The sequence below is a fragment of the Lathyrus oleraceus genome, chromosome 3 (genome assembly GCF_024323335.1).
Source record: "Lathyrus oleraceus cultivar Zhongwan6 chromosome 3, CAAS_Psat_ZW6_1.0, whole genome shotgun sequence".
In the NCBI taxonomy this organism is placed as follows: Eukaryota; Viridiplantae; Streptophyta; class Magnoliopsida; order Fabales; family Fabaceae; genus Lathyrus; species Lathyrus oleraceus.
The window spans coordinates 97,123,761-97,138,180 of NC_066581.1; the positions used below are offsets into that span (position 1 = coordinate 97,123,761).

The 14,420-nt window shown below is 40.4% G+C and overlaps 1 pseudogene; it reads right to left on the minus strand.

The window, feature by feature from the left end:
- Positions 1 to 240: 240 nt before the first annotated feature.
- LOC127133765 (uncharacterized) lies at positions 241 to 340 on the minus strand (annotated as a pseudogene).
- Between the last annotated feature and the right edge of the window lie 14,080 nt (positions 341 to 14,420).

Consider the following 14,420-nt stretch of genomic DNA (forward strand, 5'->3'; position numbering starts at 1 on the left):
CTGGAAATCTTACCGAAGATCCAAACCTTCATTTATCCGTATTTGTCCAATACGCTGATACTGTTAAAGCTAATGGTGTCACATCAGAGGCAATTCGACTTCGTCTTTTTCCTTTCTCATTAAGAGACAGCGCTAGAAGATGGCTTCAATCTCTCCCTTCCAACTCAGTCACCACATGGAACGAGTTGAAGAAAGTTTTTCTTGCCCGATATTTTCCGCCAAGCAAAACAGCTATGTTAAGAGCCCAGATAAACGGATTTAAACAGAAAGACAACGAGTCTCTTTTCGAAGCATGGGAAAGATACAAAGACATGATGAGACTTTGCCCACACCATGGTTTGGAAGACTGGTTAGTAATTCACACATTTTATAATGGCCTCTTATACAATACAAGGTTAACAATAGACGCCGCTGCAGGTGGTGCACTAATGAACAAACCTTATGCTGATGCTTACCAGCTTATCGAGAGCATGGCCCAAAACCACTATCAGTGGGGAACCGAACGAACAACGGTGGAAAAACCTCAACCGAAAACTGGCATGTACGAGATAAGTAACCTTGATCACGTTAATGCAAAAGTGGATGCTTTGGTCCAGAAAATTGAAAGTTTAAACGTATCACCTCCAGCCGCCGTGGTTGCTATAACTCAGAATTGCGAGGTCTGTGGAATCCAAGGCCACACTCCTGCGGAATGTCAACTCTTGACTGGAATCCAAGCAGAGCAAGTAAACTATGCTCAAGGAAGCCCCTATTCGAATACCTATAACCCAAATTGGAAGAACCATCCAAACTTTTCATATAAGAGTAATAATGCTTTATACGCACCTGGACAGTCTCCAAATCAAGCCCCATCTATACCTCCGGGATATCAGAAACCGAATCCATCCATACCGAACAATAATACCCCTAGAAAATCCAACTTAGAAATCATGATGGAAAACTTTATAGCTTCCCAACAACAAACCAATAAAGATTTCTTAAACCAGAACATACATACTGGCGAACAACTTAAACAACTAGCAAGCAAAGTAGATGTCTTGGCTACCCATAACAAAATGCTGGAAACACAAATATCTCAAGTAGCTCAACAACAAGCACCTACTGCTGCCCCAACTGGTACATTCCCTGGACAGCCCCAACCTAATCCGAGAAGCCAAGCTCATGCAATTATATTAAGAAGTGGAACGAAAGTGGAAGGACCGTCTGATCCAAGGATAGAAAACCAAAACCCTAAGAAATCAACTGAGGAAAGTGAACCTAAGGAAAAGGAAGAGAGAAATAAGGAAACCCTAGAAAAGAAGGAACCTTATGTACCTCCACCACCTTACAAACCACCTATACCTTACCCTCAAAGGCTTGTTAAAACCAAAGATGCGAGCCAATTTAGAAAATTTGTTGATCTCCTTAAACAATTAAACGTTACAATTCCGTTCACCGAAGCTATTACGCAGATGCCCTCATATGCTAAATTCTTAAAAGAAATTCTTTCTAATAAGAGGAAACTTGAGGATAGCGAAACCGTTACACTCCCTGCCGAATGTAGCGCTATAATCCAAAACATGCCACCTAAACTCAAGGATCCGGGTAGTTTCTCTATACCCTGTCACATAGGAAAATTTGTCATCGACAAAGCCTTATGCGATTTAGGAGCCGGAATTAGCGTTATGCCTTTATCCATATGTAAGAAACTGGAAATGGGAGAATTAAGACCAACCAAAATGTCCGTGCAACTAGCAGATCGTTCCATCAAATATCCTGTAGGAATCCTTGAAAACGTTCCCGTACGCATAGGTCAGTTTTACATTCCCACCGACTTTACAATTATGGACATTAGAGAAGATGATATTACACCCATTATACTAGGAAGACCATTCTTAGCAACTGCCGGTGCAATCATAGACGTAAAACGAGGACGACTCACCTTCGAAGTAGGTGAAGAGAAAATTGAATTCATTCTTTCCCAATTCTTGAAAGCACCTGCAATAGAAGATACATGTTACTTCATGGATATCATCGATGAATGCATAAAAGAAGCAGAGTCAGGAGAAGACAAATCATCAGACTATCTTTTAGAGGACAAATCTAAACAATGCTTAGCAATAACACCGGACCCTACGCAATGTCTTAACAAACCAACCCCTGATTTGAAAACACTTCCCAAAAATATGAGATATGAATTCCTAGACTTAGAACTTGAACGACCTGTGATAGTTAATGCAGATCTAGGAAGACTCGAAACAGAAAAACTCTTACATATCTTAAGGAAATATCCAACCGCACTAGGATACCACATCACCGATCTTAAAGGAATAAGCCCTTCTATTTGTATGCACCGCATCATGTTAGAAGAAGACTGTAAAACCTCTAGGGAACACCAGAGAAGACTAAATCCGATCCTAAGTGAGGTAGTAAAGAAAGAAATAACCAAGTTATTGGAAGCAGGTATTATATATCCTATATCTGATAGCAAATGGGTTAGTCCTGTACACGTTGTACCAAAGAAAGGAGGCATAACCGTTATTGAAAACGAAAAAGGGGAAACTATAACTAAACGAATCGAATCGGGATGGAGAATGTGCATTGATTATAGGAAACTAAACAAAGCAACCCGAAAAGATCATTTTCCTTTACCATTCATTGACCAAATGTTAGAACGATTAGCAAAACATTCACATTTCTGTTATCTAGACGGTTATTCAGGCTTCTTTCAAATACCAATTCACCCTGATGACCAAGAAAAGACAACGTTCACATGCCCTTTTGGTACCTTCGCTTATAGACGAATGCCGTTTGGTCTGTGTAATGCCCCTGCAACTTTTCAAAGATGCATGATGGCAATATTCGCCGACTTTCTCGAAAACATCATGGAAGTATTTATGGATGACTTTTCTGTATACGGACAAAGTTTCGAAGAATGCCTTGAAAACCTGGAAAGAGTTCTTGAGCGATGTGTAAAAGTAAACTTAGTACTTAATTGGGAAAAGTGCCACTTTATGGTACAAGAAGGAATTGTTTTAGGACACATCATCTCGAACAGAGGAATTGAAGTAGACAAAGCCAAAATAGAGGTAATCGAAAATCTTCAACCCCCAAGGACCGTGAGAGAAGTACGAAGCTTTTTAGGACACGCCGGTTTTTACCGACGATTCATCAAAGACTTCTCTAAGATAACTAAACCTCTAACCGGACTATTGATGAAAGATGCTGAATTCATATTCGACGATAACTGTTTAAAAGCATTTCAAACTCTTAAACAAGCATTGATCTCAGCACCCATTATGCAGACACCAGACTGGAATGAACCATTCGAAATAATGTGCGATGCCAGTGATTATGCTGTAGGAGCTATTTTAGGACAAAGGAAGGATAAAAAGCTTCACGTTATATATTACGCAAGCAGAACCCTGGATGAAGCGCAAATGAATTACGCCACTACCGAGAAAGAACTCCTAGCAGTGGTATTCGCACTGGATAAATTTCGTTCTTACTTGGTAGGAGCCAAAATAATAGTCTACACCGATCACGCTGCTATCAGGTACCTTTTAACAAAAAAGGATGCTAAACCTAGACTCCTAAGATGGATCTTGTTACTACAAGAATTCGACTTAGAAATCAAGGACAAGAAAGGAACTGAAAACGTAGTAGCAGACCACCTCTCTAGACTTGAGAACCTTGAACCGGAAAGAACATCAATTAATGATGATTTCTCGTATGATAAACTTATAGCTACTTTGGAAGAGAACAACTCCGACATGCAAGTAGAAACCACCTTAGCTATATCTGTCACACCATGGTACGCTGATCTAGTCAATTATTTAGCTGCCGGAATAGTTCCACCTACTTTATCTTACCAGCAGAAGAAACGATTCTTCCACGACATAAAACACTATTACTGGGATGATCCCTTACTTTTCAAAAGAGGCCCCGATGGTATTTTCCATCGATGTATACCCGAAGAAGAGGTAGAAAATATAATCCAACACTGTCACTCCGCTCCTTATGGTGGACACACAAGTACATCCAAGACCTGCTCTAAAATCCTACAAGCTGGCTTTTATTGGCCAACTATATGGAAGGACGTACATGCGGCTATTAAGGAGTGTGACAGATGTCAACGCACGGGAAACATATCTAGACGTGACGAGATGCCACAAAAAGGTATTTTGGAAGTAGAGATTTTTGACGTGTGGGGGATAGACTTCATGGGACCTTTCCCATCCTCTTTCGGTAACAAATACATACTCGTGGCAGTTGACTACGTATCAAAATGGATCGAAGCTGTAGCTTCTCCAACAAATGACACTCGAGTAGTAACTAGACTCTTTAAAAATATAATATTTCTGAGATTTGGCATCCCAAGAATAGTAGTCAGTGATGGTGGATCACACTTTATATCCAAGGTACTCGAAAAACTACTATTTAAATACGGAGTGAGACATAGGATAGCAACACCTTACCACCCTCAAACCAGTGGACAAGTGGAAGTATCTAACAGAGAGATCAAGCAAATACTAGAAAAAACGGTAGCCACTTCAAGGAAAGATTGGTCATTGAAATTACCAGAAGCTTTGTGGGCTTACCGAACTGCTTATAAAACCCCCATTGGGACGACCCCATTTAAGCTCATTTATGGAAAATCCTGTCACCTCCCGGTAGAATTAGAACATAAAGCCTATTGGGCTATTAGAAACCTAAATTTGAATTATAAAGCCGCCGGTGAAAAGAGAATCCTTGACATAAACGAATTAGAGGAACTCAGAAGAGACGCCTATGAAAATGCCAGAATCTATAAAGAAAGAACAAAACAATGGCATGACAAGCGTATATCAAGGAAAATCTTCAAGCAAGGCGACGCAGTACTTTTATTTAACTCTAGACTAAAGTTATTTCCGGGAAAACTACGATCCAGATGGTCAGGGCCTTTTCATATCACTAAAATCTTTCCCAGTGGAGCGGTAGAAATAAAAGGACAATCTACAGAACCGTTCACCGTAAACGGGCAACGTCTGAAACACTATCACTATGCGGAAACCAACGAGGATTCGCAAATCCTACACTTAGACGAAACGCCCCCAGGATCTATAGATTATATTTAACAGTTTCTTTGTCGAGCTTGCGACATTTAAACAAAGCGCTTAGTGGGAGACAACCCACAAACTAATTTGTTATTTTATTATTCTATTATTATCATTCCCCTATTTCTTTCTTAATTATTCTTTTAATTTCTGTTTAGTATTCATTCTTGATTTATTCAAAAATAAATAAATAAATAAATAAATAATAATAATAATCTTTTCTTCTTTCGGCATTTGGCCAAATCCTGACTTAAACTCATGTTTTCTTTTCTCTAGCTAACACTAACCAGATGGGACATTTTGATCGTATGGGTATCAAGTTCAGAGGAATGGCTCAGAAACAAAAGTTTGAAGAACTAGCCGCTAGAGAGATGCTACCTAGTTTATATGCTGATGATTGGGCTATGACTGCCCTTGGACTGAGACAGAGTGTCCTGTATTTGCTGAATCAGATAGGATGGGAGACATCCCCTATTCTGAGACATTTCACCACCTACCGGAGACTGACACTAGAATTCCTTAGCTCACTAATCTATCTACCCAGCCATGGAAAAGGAATTAGCAGAGGTTTTATCCAGTTCAGAATGTTCAATATGGAGTACCAATTTAATATTAGAGACTTTACCAACCTTTTGGGTTTTCCTACCTCCTTTGATACATTCACTGTAAGCCAGGAAGAACTTTTTGAATATAGAGAGCTTGAACACTTTTGGGGTAAGCTGACTGGAAATGATGAGCCCGAAGAACATGAGTTTCTCTCTGGAAACATACATAACCCGGCTTTTCGCTATTTCCATAAGATCCTAACCCACACTTTATTTGGGAAGAAGCCAAATAGTACTTCAGTTTCACGTGATGAACTCTTCATCATATTCTGTGCTTCCCAGAACCGTCCAGTAAACGGTGCTACTTTTATGTTAGCTAATTTGGACCACCTTATCCAGGATGAGCGAGCACCCATTAGAATAGGCGGTTTGATAACTATGATAGGTAATGCTATTGGATTACGTCAGCCTATGCTTGACCTTAGCCCTTTTTGTGGCATTACTACTATGAGTATACCTTTCCTCTTCAACACTATGTTTATAGCAAACATAGGGTCTGATGAGTTTGAGCTTATTATTGATAACCAGGTTCTCTGCCTATTCACCATGCCCGATCCTAGGACTAGTGTTCATAACCAAAGGAACTGGCTCTATAACCTGAATGAAACCCCAACTCCTGCTGGATCCACTGAATCCATCCAGGATTATGAGATTTGTGATGACTATGAGAATTATGTTGACCAGATCTCTCATGCTGAATCTGACCCTCAGACACCATCCGGCTATCATGATATTGACCCTCCTCCTCAGCCTGTTCCGACCGAAGAATCAGCCATACCTGACCTCCGACACCATATGCCCGGAACTGATTATAACACCGCCATTGAAGCTTTGATGTCAGAACAAGACGCCCTCAGAGGAGAATTTACTAACATGAGAGACGAAGTTCTAGGATACATGAGCAGTATGACGAATCAGTTTCACGAGTTGCTACATCATGTTAACTCTTTTGCTCCACCGGCCAGAGATCGTACAGAGGGATAGAGTTTAGTTACTTTCCTAAGTTATTTAGTTTTAAATTAGATTTTTCATTAATGTTATTTGAATTCATGTTTATTTCTATTTCATTTCATTGTTTTCCTTCCCTGTATTACATTATGATCAATTTTTATTGAAGTTGTTTATTTAATTTTATTATGCAAAAGCTATTATGCTCTACTGTTGCTTCCTATGAATTATTACTATACAAGCAGATTAAGCGTGCACAATAAATTAAACTGCATACTAAACTGATCATAAGCAAAACAAAACATTAAAATACGCTACAAGTAATTCTGTGAAGCGCCACTAAGCCTTTCCAAAAAGGAATGTGTGACGAGCGTCACACTATCCATAACGGACGGCACGCTTAGTGCCTGTTACGAGCGTCACACCCCTATGACGAGCGTAACACTCCTCAGACTAGTGAACGTTAAGGAGCCGTTGGAGACGAACGTTACACCTTTAACTTTTTACCTTCCCCATTCATTTTTCATTTAACCACACTTAATAACTTTCCAACCACTTTTTCTTTTCACCTTCCAAATTCTTCTCCTATAAATACCCACCAAACCTTCCTTCATTCACCACAAAACAATTCTCTCCTATCAAATACATTTCTTTTTCTTTCCAAATCATCCCTTCAAAATTCATCACAATGGCGGGAAATCAAAATTTCGGAAATATCATCTTCCGATCCGTAGATGACAATTATCAGAGGGAGCAATTCGAGCGTTTCCAACAGCGAGGCGTCGTTTCCACCAGGTACCCCGATTTACCTTGTTTACAACAATTAGGCTTACTCCAAGGTATCAAATGGATGCTCCGTCAAGCCAACCTAACCTTCCTTTGCACCCATAATCAACCCACCTACCCATCCCTAACCTTAGAATTCTTAAGTTCCTATGACTACACCACCCCCGCCGGTGAAGACGAATTTCTAACCGGTACGGCAACCTTCCGTATGTTTAACACCGAGTACTCTCTAACCCAAAACCAATTGAGTACCATGCTACAATTTCCCACAGAAAGTCTGCTGCATGCTAGAATCCCTCCAACCTCAAACTGGAACACAGTTGGTGTTTTCGGCCTTTTTAAGAAAATTTCCGGTATAGATACCTACAACTGGGAAGAGCTCCTTCTCTCCCATATACATAACCCCACTATCCGGTACTTTATCCGCATCTTGCAAAACACAATTTTTGGAAGGCCAAACAACAGCAAGGTCAACTCAAAGGAACTATTTTTCCTCCAGTGCGTCTTCGAACCAGATACTCAGGTAAACGCCGCCTCCTTTCTATTTCATCACATCCGTACCTTATGTGCTAGAGGCCGGCAACCTTTTATAATTGGTGGATTAATAACCACCATCGCACTTGGCCTAAACCTAGGGGATAAACTCCAAACTTTAGAATCCCTACCTCCCTTATCTATGGATATCAACTACTGTCGATCTAGCCGCTTGATTAAGAACAGAGTAGGCGGAGGATATTATCTTATGGTGAACAACCAGGCAGTCCCAAGCGTTGTTCTACCAAATACTGCCCTCACTGATGTCACAAACCCCGACCGCCACCTTTATGATCTAAACGCTCCTGAAACCACCGAGCCTTCACAAACAAACCCGCAAACAGATGAGTTTGAAGAAATGGAACAAGGTGATCATCCGCCTACACAACAGTCAGTCCCGCTCAACCCTTCCGGCAATACAACTGGCCCATCCTCCCAACGTCGTCGACGAAGAAGGCCTGCAACCAACGACGACATTATGGATGCTATCGATGGCATGCAGGCACAGAATGTCGAAATGCTGCAGATGATGCATCAAATGCAACAGCAACAGGATGCTAGGAATGCCATAACCGACCAGCGGTTTACTGAGTTGTTCAGCAGGTTCGACAACTTAGACTTACGTCAGAGATCACCAGGTCCAAGAACCAGAGGCGGAAGACAACCTTAGTTGTAGTTTCTTTTTCCTTTCCATATTGTATTTCATTTCCTTAAAACATTGGGGACAATGTTTAATTTAAGTATGGGGGGAAAACTTGTTCTTCCTATTTCCATTTTTCAAGTATGTTATTTTCCCTTTCATTGTTATTTCCCTTTAATTATTATTTATAAAAAAAAAAAAAAAAAAAAAAAAAAAAAGAAATTATTATAATTTTAAGTTAAGAGTGTGAAAATTTCTATTATCTATTCCCTCAATTTTCTTGAGCCATAAAAAAAAAAAAAAAAAAAATTTTTTTAACACACCCAATAAGTATAAAGGTTGCTTACCTCATAAAACTTGAGTGAAATCAAGACAAAAAATCATTACCATAACAACGCTCTGAGAACCTCAACATGTTAGATCGGGATAAGTACCTATTATACCAATCCCTTGAACTTTTAGTTTTATAGTAACCCCGAGTAGTTTATACGAGAAGTCAGCACCATCTTAATAGCAAACTACGTGGAGAGCCGATGAATATAAGTGAATGATCCCCAAAGTAACATAAAATATATGAATATATCAGGAAATGCACCGATTAAATTAGGTGATCCTTACCTGATCATTTAATCTAAAGGTTGCAGATCATGCAAAAACACAATATGAAAAATCCATTATGAGTTGGTTCAGTAGGTATCTGGTACTGAACTCGGTAGGGCGGACTACGGTTCGATCCCCCACAATTTGCAATGGACTGAATAACGAAGTTATCCGACTTATGTACCAGAACTTCTAGCTAAAAGCGGATCATAATCACTAACCGGTTACTCCACTATGTGCGCGAAAAGATAAAGGGCTTAATGTGATTTCGCTAGAATGAAAACGGGTGAAATAAGAGTAAAGGAACTAGGATAGCTATAATAGGGTACTTGAACTGATTTGCACAAGGCAGGTTGTGACGGTAGTTGTTGATATCAAGATTTAACTCAAGTTGCTTCTAAACAAAATCCACTTGCAACCTATTACGAATTGATGTGTGTTTTGAAATTTCATCTGGCTAAAATTTTAAAACGATTTCTATACTGTATTTTGCTTGAGGACAAGCAAAGATCTAAGTATGGGGGAGTTTGATAACTTGAAATTATATCACATTTTAGGACTTAATTCAATTAGATTATATTATCATTTACTTTAATTTATCTCATTTTATCAGATATTATGCGGTATTTTCCTTTCTATTTATGTCAGGCATCCATTTTGAAGCAAAAGTGAAAAAGGGAAGAAAAGGAGGTGTAAAAAGGAATAAAAAGGAAACAAATAACAAAGACAAAGCCCAGCCCAAAGAAAGCGCACGTTATGCCTGTGATGGGCGTCACAAAGGTTGTGACGAGCGTCACACTAAGCACACTCTTGTGACGAGCGTCACACATGGTGTGACGGACGTCACACCATTCCCCTATATTTTTGGCACTAGGAACTCAACTGACCACGTTGAAAGCTATTTCCACGCACGCTTAACCCTCGGAACGAAAAGACCGCGCATACGGAAACCCTTGGAAAGCAGTTACACCAGCAGCTGTATAAATAGCAGCTAATTGGGAAGTTCCAGCTTCGCCGGTTTTTTTCACGCTCAGATTGCCGAAGCTCTGCCCATTTTTCTTTTCACGCTTTTGCTTATTTTTCTTTTCCAGCACTTAACATTGTTTATTTTATTTATTTCTTCTGCAAGTTCTACATTCTTTTTCCCTTGCAATTTACCTTTCCCTTTTTGGCATTTAGATATTTTTCGCATAATAGCTTCTACACCGGAAACTATTGTGCAACTTTTTATCGGATCTAACCTTACGTTAGATTCTAGTTTTATTTCCTTGGTTTAATTTATTGTTTAATTGAAGAATCGAAGAACAAATCCTACCGGCTTGTGGTGGAGTGTTCAAGACTATTGTATTACGCATTCAGGTTCTTTAATCATTATTTAATATTTTGTTTTATTATTTATCTATATTATCTGCCTGGAATGAGTCTGTTTATGCATGATATGTATTCTTGTTTATTTAGCATGTCTGGCTAATTCGCCTAGGTATCGGTATGTAAAGTAAGCAGAATAAGGGATCAAGACTGAGTCGGTCTATCTAAATTTAAAATTAAAATCAATCTTTTTACGGTCTCAACTTACAGGTTTAATAACAAGATTTTTTACAAAAGTAAAGGACATAAAGAAGTTAAAATCAATAGAGCGAGAGTTTGAGGTTTTAACTGGACAGTGTAAGTTAGGCATTAATTCTAGATCAGGGCGAGAGCAAGTTTTAGAGTTAATTAAATTCTGACCTTTTCCAAAAAGTATTTTTAAAGATTGAATGTGAGGACGAGAGTTAAGCATTTGGATTTGATTATATAACCTAGGTCAACAGAGCGAGAGTTTGAGATAAGGGTGTTTAAAACGGTCAGTATTTTCTTAAAAAGAGTTTCTGCAACTTTATTGTTTTCAAAATATGATTTTTGACTTAATTATAAGTGACAACTACATTAATATAAAATCATGGTTTATTCAACAGAGCGAGAGTTTGAGATATAACCTTTAACCAATAAAGTTAACCGAAACGATTTATTTTAAAACCAAGAAACCGACAAAGACTTGATTCCCTAGTTCTGACGAACTACATACCGATATCCGTTTTATTAATATTTAATCTAGATCTTAGTTTAGCTCTTAGTTTTTCCCCAAAAAATCAAACATTTTCACCTTAGATTTACGTAGTAACCTTAGATAACGGTATATCGATTCATAAGTCCCTGTGGGATCGATATCTTTTAAAACTACGCGATAGAACTGTGCACTTGCAGTTTGTATCCCATTCTCGACTCACACAGTCGAGCGATCAGCAGGTTCTATGTGAGCCACCTGGTGCTGGTTACCGGAAGGACGCACGGTCTTCCTCCTTACAGAGGGTCTTATTGGCTTCATATGAGAAGTCACAGCATGCGCCTCTCCTTCTTTCTTCTTCGCAAACGCCCCATAACGTTTGGCAGAAGAGCCTTCTTCCCTGGTCAGACGTCCTTCTCTAACCCCTTCTTCTAGACGCATCCCCATATTCACCATCTCGGTGAAGTCAGAAGGAGCGCTAGCGATCATCTGCTCATAATAAAAAGAACTTAAGGTCATCAAAAAGATCTTAGTCATCTATTTCTCTTCTAGCGGAGGTACAATCTGTGCTGCCAACTCTCGCCACCTCTGGGCGTACTCTTTGAATGTTTCCTTGTCCTTCTGGGACATGGCCCTCAATTGATCCCTATCGGGAGCCATATCTACATTGTACTTGTACTGCTTGACGAAGGCCTCGCCAAGATCATTGAAGGATCGGATGTTCGCACTGTCTAAACCCATGTACCAACGCAGGGCGGCACCGGACAGACTGTCCTGAAAGTAGTGGATAAGCAATTGGTCATTGTCGGTCTGAGTCGACATTTTCCTGGCATACATGACCAGGTGGCTGAGAGGGCAAGTATTTCCCTTGTACTTTTCAAAGTCAGGGACCTTGAATTTCACAGGGATCTTCACATTAGGAACCAAGCAGAGTTTGGCAGCAGACTTGCCGAAAAGATCCTTTCCTCTGAGAGTTTTCAATTCCTTGCGAAGCTCAAGAAATTGACCGTTCATAGCATCCATCTTCTCATAGACATCTGGGCCCTCAGACGGCTCAGAATGATAGATGGTGTCGTCTACTCTAGGCAAAGTATGCACGACAGGAGGAGGAACAGCAAGGACCGGGCTAGATGCCGGCATAGAAGCAAAGGTGGGAGCAGGACCCTCGGGCATGAAATTGGGAGGCATCCCCCACGGGAATCCGGCTGGCATGGCCGTGGGAGCAAAGTGTGCACTGGCTGCAGGCACAGTCGAGGAGACAATCTCAGAGATGACTGTCCTCTGGGGAGGAGTTGAAGGTGTCGTAGAAGACTGGCTCTGAGCAGCCATGAATGATTCCATCAAGGCACTTAATCTGGACACTTCCTCTTTCAGCTCGCGGTTCTCTTGTTCCAGATGATCCATCAGCCTTGAAATGTTGGCTCTGGTGTAGTACCGGTGAGTCAGCTTGACTTCAAAATAAATGAAGAACATAGAGTTAGACCACAGGACAAGAAGCCGGGAACAAAACCTGCTTATGCACATGATGCATGCAGTGTTTGTGCATATGATTTGTTTTTTGTTCTTTTTATTTCAAAGGAACTTTAGGGTTCTATTTGCAAATTTTGGAAATATTAAACACTTTTATATTGAAACATAATATCTGGGAAATATTTTACACCAAAGAAATACAACATTGGTAACCATATACAAGAGAAAAGGAAAATAATCATCCTATGGATCCCTAGAAACAATCATCTAAAGCTTGGGACACAGGAAGATAGGATGCACGAAGCCTCTTCACCTCCCTCTCATAGGCTGCCTCCATATCTGCCTTCTCCTTGGCGAGTCGGTCATACTTCCTTTTCCAAAACCTGGAAGACTGAGGAAGTAGAGAAGTCCATGCATCATCAGGATCGTCGATAACATGATGTTCGAGGAACTCTATCAAAGCATCCTTCTCCTTGATCTGCTGAAGCAACTCCTCTCTTTCACGGATCCAATCACGTAATCGGTCTTCGTCTCTCAACTCCTCTACTCCTTGGTTAGGGAGGGTTGAAGGCCCAGCTATAACCAAAGGTGTAGGTCTCGGATACTCGTAAGGCATGAGATAATCAGATGCTCTCTTCCTAACCCAAGCAGTGTAAGGCTCCATAGCAACATAATTCTTAGGACCCAACTCTCTCCTTCATTTCCTATGGTCTTGCGCCAAGCGCGGACCATTCTGCCTTTCAAGCCTTGGGGATCTTTACCCTCCTGAAAGAACACACCCTCTAACAGAATGTTATTAGGTTTATCCTTTAGGGGGAACCCAAGCTGACGACGTGCCAAAACAGGGTTGTAGTTAATCCCACCACATGTACCAAGAAGAGGTACATTGGAGAACTCACCACAAAAGTCGATAATCTGCACACCATCATACACACGGTTATACCAAGAGATATCATCATTAGTGAGAGACATGAGTCTCGTGGACCACCGTAGACATCCCTTGTTCTCCTTGAAGGCGACCGTCTGCGGTAAGTGAGAAATAAACCACTTATACAACAGAGGCAAATAGCACACAATGGCACCACCACCCTTTGCATTCCTCATATGCAAAGAGAAGTAGGTATCACCCAATAACGTCGGAACGAGATTAAGAGTAGAGAAAATCCTAATAGCGTTCACATCCACAAACTTGTCGATGTTGGGGAACAATACCAACCCATAGATGAGAAGTACAAATATGGCTTCAAAGGCATCCTCTCTCATGGACTTCCCATACATAGTAGCTTGAGCAATGAGGAACTCAGAAGGGAGACCTTGAATTCCACCTTTGGTAGTCATATGAGCACCAACCAGAGATTCATCTATGTGCAACATGTCAGCTATCTCTTGAGAAGTAGGAATACTCTCCAAGCCACTGAACGGCAACTGGTCTAGAATAGGTATACCCACAAGGTAGGCATACTCCTCAAGTGTAGGCAAAAGCTGGAAGTCCGGAAACGTGAAGCAACGGTACAAGAGATCATAAAACTGCACCAATACACTCATCAATCCTTCGTCCACCTGAGTAGTCAGAAGAGGAAGAAGCTTCCCAAAACGAGCCTTGAAACCCAAGGGATCTAGTACATAGGATGTCAGATTCCTTAACTCTTTCAAATCTGGTTGTCTGAAACTGTACTTCTTTGTATTCCTTCTTTGTCTTTCCATGTCTGAAAATTTTG